Here is a 7,500-nt window from a genome sequence, read left to right on the forward strand (position 1 = left end):
TTTATTTAAGTTTCTCTCTGAGTATTTAATATTTTGTGTGGCCTCCATCTGCCTGTACCACAGCCTGCATTCTTGAGGGGGTATGATTTCAGCAAATCGCAAAAAAAAAACTGAGACTCAAACTCCATTTCCCTGAGCACTTTGGTCACCTCTCTTCGCAGGTCGTCGAGGCTTGGTATACCATCATAGTTCACTGTGCACGCTTCAACACAATCCTTTAAGATACTACCAATGTTTTCACACACATTAATGTCAGGGGAGCTACCTGGAAATTCATTTGACGAGAAGAAATCGATACTACTGTTTCGAAGCACCTCCTGTGTCTGAAGAGCCTTGAAACACGGTGCCTTATTATGCAAAAATGTGACTTCTTCAACAGATAACACATTTTCAGGATCTTTGAGGAAAGGAAATACTACACCAGTAAGCACAGCTTCTCTGAAGCATTCGCCATTCCATGACTGTCCTTTTTCTTTGATGATCCACATTAACCATTTGGCTGTGAAACAGAAAAATTCCCAAACATTCAGGAAATTTCACAACTTGGCAATAGCATATGTAATCGCTGATATCATCCAACTTTGCTGCCCAAATGATGTCATTTTTATGATTTGGCTTCCTGACTGTGTAAATGAAGAATTCATCTGATGCTGCAACATGGAGAAAGTCAGCTTCATCCCAATCTTTAAGAAATGAACCACAAAACCATGCACGGCCTTCTCTCTGTTGCTGAGTGATGTTGGGCTTGCTGATAACATGAAATGGCTTGATACCAGATTTTTTCAACTCACGGTATATAGCACTATAACTTCTCTTCTTTCCCCTTTTTGTTTCTAGTTCAAGCGCCAATTTACGTAAAGAATTTCTTGGTCTACCCACTGCCTCAGCTACGATGTCTTTTGACTCCTGAGAAAGGACTTCAGGCCTTCCAAGATTCTCACTCCTCTCTCGATGACAGTATATGGATTTTTGTTCCAGTTTCTTTTAACAAAGGATTCATCTCTTTTAATGTATTTAGCTATCCAGGAACATGAAATGAAGGATGCGCCAGCATCCCTGGCCTCTCTGAAGGTTATAGCCCGGATTCGGTCAATCCATCTGATTTCCTCCAAGTCGTTAGCCATGGCTGTATCTAACTCCGTCACTCAGTCTGAAAATACAAGAAATGTAAAATGAAAAATAGCTTCGTAGAAACTTAAAAATAATGTACTTGGAGATAGGCTACAGCAGAAATCTTCATAACTTTCCATTTGTTCTGTGGGGGGGCTCTAATTTCGAAATACCGGGTGTATGTATGTATATATATATATATATATATATATATATATATATATATATATATATATATATATATATATATATATATATATATATATATATATATATCTGTATGTGTGAGTGTGTATGTATGTGCATGTGTGTATATATATATCCTGTATATATGTGTGTATGTATGTGCATGTGTATATATATATATATATATATATATATATATATATATATATATATATATATATATATATATATATATATATATTATATATATACATATACAGTATATACAGTATATACAGTATCTGTATATATACTTCATGACAAGTGACCTCTCCGATAAATTTATTCAATTAATTGTATATAAATATATATATATATATATATATATATATATATATATATATATATATATATATATATGTAGTGTGTGTGTGTTTGTGTGTATACACTCATATATATATATATATATATATATATATATAATATATATCAGTTAGCGGAGATAAATAAAATCCTAAATGAAAAAAAGTACCGGCCGTTATGAAGCTAGCTACTTCTCATGACATGTGAGTTATCCAATAATCAGTATATCTTCCATTAAAAGGCTATTAGACCAGCAACAATTATCAAGCCTTGACCACGGAATAATTATAGTATTAATCAATGACTACTGTCATATCTGATTAAATTATCCTAGTAAAAAAAATAATTGAGAGGTTAACCAATGAGGTTAATGAGGTTAAAGACGATTGAGACTCGCTGTTTGAAAGTATTAATCTCATTAGCAGATAAATTACTGGAAATATGCATAAGTAACCAAGGTATTTCAAAATTTTTTTTTATTCAATATGGCGAGTAGTCTGAGAGACGTAATTAGTGATCTGAACTGATCGCAGTAATTTTTTTAAATTCGCTCTAAAATCATTATCAATCTGAATGTTTAAAATTCATTTTTTTTGGAAAGAGATTATAGTTAATTTTATCAGAATAAATCGTCATTAATCATATGCTTATAATAATATTTCTTACCAATCCTAATGATATATTCAAAGTTATTTTTTTTAAAGATATCAGTTTGTTTAATCCAATATACATTCATTAATCATATACTTGTAATGCTTCTTTTCATGAAAAAGTACATTGATATTCTATTGAATGTGTATCATGTTATGTCACATTAAGTAAGCCACATGATTTAATCGTGTGATACTGGGCACATTTTGTTATTTGGAAATAATATTTAGTCATGTTTGCCGCAACAGGCAAATTTCGGTAAACCCCGAACGCATTATGTAAACTGGGTACATACGAGTAGTTCACTGGCCTTAATTTCGCTTACTGGGTACATCTGCTAAACTCAGTGAATTTTTTTTACTGAATATATTTTAGCCATTTGGTAAATTTCCTTTACTTTTGGTGTACATGGTACACCTTCTATATTGGCTGTATCTGTTCACAAAGTACATTTTGTACAGTGGTACCCTTTCATTAAGTAAATACTGTGATTCTGTGCAATACCAAAAGGTATACCAAAAGGTGTACTTCTTGCACCAAAAGGTATACCAAAAGGTGTACTTACTGCACCAAAAGGTGTACTTATTGCACCAAAAGGTGTATTTATTGCACCAAAAGGTATATCAAAAGGTGTACTTATTGCAACAAAAGGTATGACAAAAGGTGTACTTACTGCACCAAAAGGTATACCAAAAGGTGTACTTACCGCACCAAAAGGTGTACTTATTGCACCAAAAGGTATACCAAAAGGTGTACTTACCGCACCAAAAGGTGTACTTACTGCAACAAAAGGTATATCAAAAGGTGTACTTATTGCACCAAAAGGTATACCAAAAGGTGTACTTATTGCACAAAAGTTATATCAAAAGGTGTACTCACTGCACCAAAAGGCACACCAAAAGTTGTAATCAGTACATCTGGTACAGGGTGCAACTAGTCCTCTGAGGAAACAGTGTCAATTTATTACTTTATAGGCATCTGTTCAACTGGATCATTTCATTCTCTATTAAATGACATTTCCGTTCTCCGAACAATTAGTGTCAATTCATTAATTTTTCACACATTAGTTAAACTAAATAATGTCATTCTTTATAAAAAAATAAATATTAAAAAAACACGAGAGTAACAGGGAATAAGATCACTTACTACTGCGCCTGTTGCTAGCAACAGGAGTGTTTACCCAGCAGCCTGTGGTCTTCGACAGTACAGTGGACGCTGTAGAGTCAGAACTTATTACTGTTTACCAAGCGGTCGGTGGAATCCAAAGAGGTTCAAAGCCTATCTATATCGTTTCCTTTTCTGTCTGTTATCCACTGAGATCGACTTCGTTCTGCACTGCAAGAGAAAGTGAAGGTCTTTCAACTGGCGTTACTGACAAGGCATTATTGAAATGTCCCTGACGTGTCTCCTCCTTCACAAATTTCTAAATGATATTCGCTCTCAATTTTTAGTTTTCCGTAAAAGAAAACTCTTGTGCCGGTTTTGTCTGTCCGTCCGCACTTTATTCTGTCCGCACTTTTTCTATCTGCCCTCAGAATTTAAACCTACTGAGGCCAGAGGGCTGAAAATTGGTATGTTGATCATCCACCCTCCAATCATCAAACATACTAAATTGCAGCCCTCTAGCCTCAGTGGTTTTTCTTTTACTTAAGGTTAAAGTTAACCATAATCGTGCTTCTGGCAACGATATAGACCAGGCCACCACCGGGCAGTGGTTGAAGTTTCATGGGCCGCGGCTCATACAGCATTATACCTTGGCCATCGAAAGATAGATCTATTTCCGGTGAGCTTGATTATATGCTGCAGCGGCTGTACAAAAACTCGATTGCGCCGAAGAAACTTCGGCTCATTTATTACTTGTTCAGGAGGGAGCTGTTCCTCTTGGGCGAGTGGGTTCCGTTCTCAGCTACCACTCTGCTCGCTGCGAGTTCGAATCTCCGACCGGCCAATGAAGAATAAGAGGAATTTATTTCTGGTGATAGAAATTCATTTCTCGCTATAATGTGGTTCGGATTCCACAATAAGCTGTAGGTCCCGTTGCTAGGTAACCAATTGGTTCTTAGCCACGTAAAATAAATCTAAGCCTTCGGGCCAGCCCTAGGAGAGCTGTTAATCAGCTCAGTGGTCTGGTTAAACTAAGGTATACTTAACTTTGTTTTTCGGGAGGGAGCTTTTGTATAATTTTTAATGCATCACCCAATATCAATAGTATTATAATCATTCGACAACAGTGAGGATTCAGTCGTTAGTTACCACAATGCGAAATGCCCAAGCTGAACAAGAGAGGAGATGGAGAGAAAATCTCAAATAATAAGATAAATAAACCTGTACTACATGCATACACAGCAAATCAGAAAAGCTAGAACACGATTGTACACAGCTTTGATTAAAGAAGCACCAACAACAACAGTAGAAAACAAGTAAATAATGCTCCGAAGTTTCTTCGGCGCAATCGAGTTTTCTGTACAGCGTATAATGCTGTGCCAGAAGTACGATTGTGGCTAACTTTAACCTTAAATAAAATAAAAACTACTGAAGCTAGGGGGCTGCAATTTGGTATGTTTGATGACTGGAGGGTAGATGATCAACATACCAATTTGCAGCCCTTTAGCCTCAGTAGTTTTTAAGATCTGAGGGCGGACAGAAAAAAATGCGGACAGAAAAAAAACAGGCAAAAAGTGCGGACGGACAGACAAAGCCGTCACAATAATTTTCTTCTACAGAAAACTAAAACTAAAAAGATTAACAACTAACAATATCAACAATAATAACCATGATTATTTTACCGATAATTATAAAAGGAGCTGATTCGGGTAATATTAATAAAGTATCTGTATGGTTGGGTGTGTATGTGGGTGTGTGTGTGTATGTGGGTGTGTGTGTGTTTGTGTGTGGGTGTGTGTGTGTGTGTGGGTGTGTATGTTGGTGTGGGTGTGTGTGCTTCAGACTAAAGCTTCTTTGGTGCAATCAAGTTTTCTGTACAGCCGCTACAGCGCATCATCAAGGCCACCGGAAATAGATCTATCTTTCGGTGGTCTCAGTATAGTGCTGTATGAGCCCCGGCCCATGAAACTTTAACCAATTGCCCGGTGGTGGTCTATCCTATATCGTTGCCAGAAGCACGATTATGGCTAACTTTAACCTTAAATAAAATAAAAACTACCGAAGCCAGAGGGCTGCAATTTGGTATGGTTGATGATTGGAGGGTGGATGATCAACATACCAATTTGCAGCCCTCTAGCCTCAGCAGTTTTTAAGATCTGAGGGCAGACAGGAAAAGTGCGGACAGAAAAAACTGCGGACTGACAGACAAAGCCGGCACAATAGTTTTCTTTTACAGAAAACTAAAAAGACGAAAATCCCTCGTAAACGGCCTGATATCGGGGACCGACGCCAACCTCCCCCCTCAACCTTAACCCCGCCAAAAATGCTTTTGTTTAAAATTACCGTCAATTCTAAGACTTAATCGCAAAGTAAGAGACTGCTAATGTGAGGGAAAAAGGAAAAATGAATGATATTAGCGTTGGCAAGAGCTTTGCTCATTCGGGAACTAAAAAGAAGTTATGTTTAGCGAAATGGCTGAGCGTCCTGTAGGTATTCCATTGTTTTATTATATAGCCTCTTATTTTCCACTTTATTCCGAAAGAGAGGATAAAAATGAAGCTTTTAACCGGGATTGAGAGAGAGAGAGAGAGAGAGAGAGAGAGAGAGAGAGAGAGAGAGAGAGAGAGAGAGAGAGAGAGAGAGAGAGCTTGTATTCGCACAAAGACTATTCTGCCTCCCCTAGGAAATAAAGAGCAGAAACTAAAACTTTCCTGCATAACTCATATACCACATCAGGACGACCATTTGCACGACGATGCACAAGAAACCAGTTTGCCTTGAGTGCCTTTTAATAAGGCCATTTCCCTTCAGTGGAGTAAATAGCAAATCTCGAAATGAGCAGAAAAGAAAGAAGAAAAAATGTGAATAAGCACCTGCAAAAGGACGCTACCTCTAAACAAATCCATGAATTTCGCAACTAAGTAGTGGGTTGCTGAGCTGAATTCAAACAAAAAGGGGCAATACAGAGAAAATACACTCCCAGTCGGGATCTCAAAATGCATCAACGACCGAGGAGTAAGTGTGTGTCCTTCATAGCAGGAAAGACATTAGCTGGCTACTACATCAAATGGCAGAGATCATGGACAACTTTCCAGGCACAGTGAACTATATTTTTCCTGACATCTTGGGAACGAGCTGTCTGCAAGAGGGGTACTTCCAATCCTGATACCAGAACAGTGGCTGACCAGAAAGCCCATTTTTGACTCCTTCCAGTTTATTCCACACAATTTGTGCGGGAGATCATTAACCCAGGATGGAACGCAGGTTCATTACTTTGAATGTGAACTAAAGACTCAAAAAAATAAAAAGAAAGTGATGGTAACACCATAATTCTCCGCCAACTAAAAAGCCAACTGAGTGGCATCTGTCAGCTAGGTGATGGCCTCTGCGTTCTGGGATTCTGGACGTGTCATCATGACAGACTGATTGGAAGTGGGTCGAACCATCAGTGAAATTATACTCACCAGGTAGAGACAGATAAAATAGCAGTCAAAATGAAACCCAGATAATGGGCCGACAGTAGGTGATTTACTCAAGGACAACGAACCCCCCCCCCCTCCACCTGCCCCCCTGTGCACACAAAGCAGGTATCAGTGGCGAGGCGGACAACTGTGCCCTTCAAATCACTTTCTCATGCCCCTTACTCGCCAATGTGACATCGTCTGACTTTTGCCTGTGTCCTAAATACAATTCCGCTTAGGTCGTAGCTATTTTTGGAACAACAACGATGCGGAAAAGTAGTTGGAAGTATAAGATGCAACCTTCTTCCGCGAAGGGAAAGGAATGTTTAGACACTTTTTGAAACGAAGGCATTAAATCTACAGGAGTCTAGATTGAAGGTAAATGCAAGATATATCTTTCTTTCTTCCTTGGAGCTTGGTAGCTGAGGTGGAACACTTTCTCAGTGACCTTTTAACATATATAGGTAAGTAATTAGGCATGCAGAGAGAGAGAGAGAGAGAGAGAGAGAGAGAGAGAGAGAGAGAGAGAGAGAGAGAGAGAGAGAGAGGTAATTTGAACGAACAAATTATTTTTCTAATAATAATGTCACTTCACTATATTATACAAACAGATAACGTTGAAGGATTATAAATGGTAATAATGATA

Source organism: Macrobrachium rosenbergii, chromosome 13 (assembly GCF_040412425.1).
Source record: "Macrobrachium rosenbergii isolate ZJJX-2024 chromosome 13, ASM4041242v1, whole genome shotgun sequence".
NCBI lineage: Eukaryota > Metazoa > Arthropoda > Malacostraca > Decapoda > Palaemonidae > Macrobrachium > Macrobrachium rosenbergii.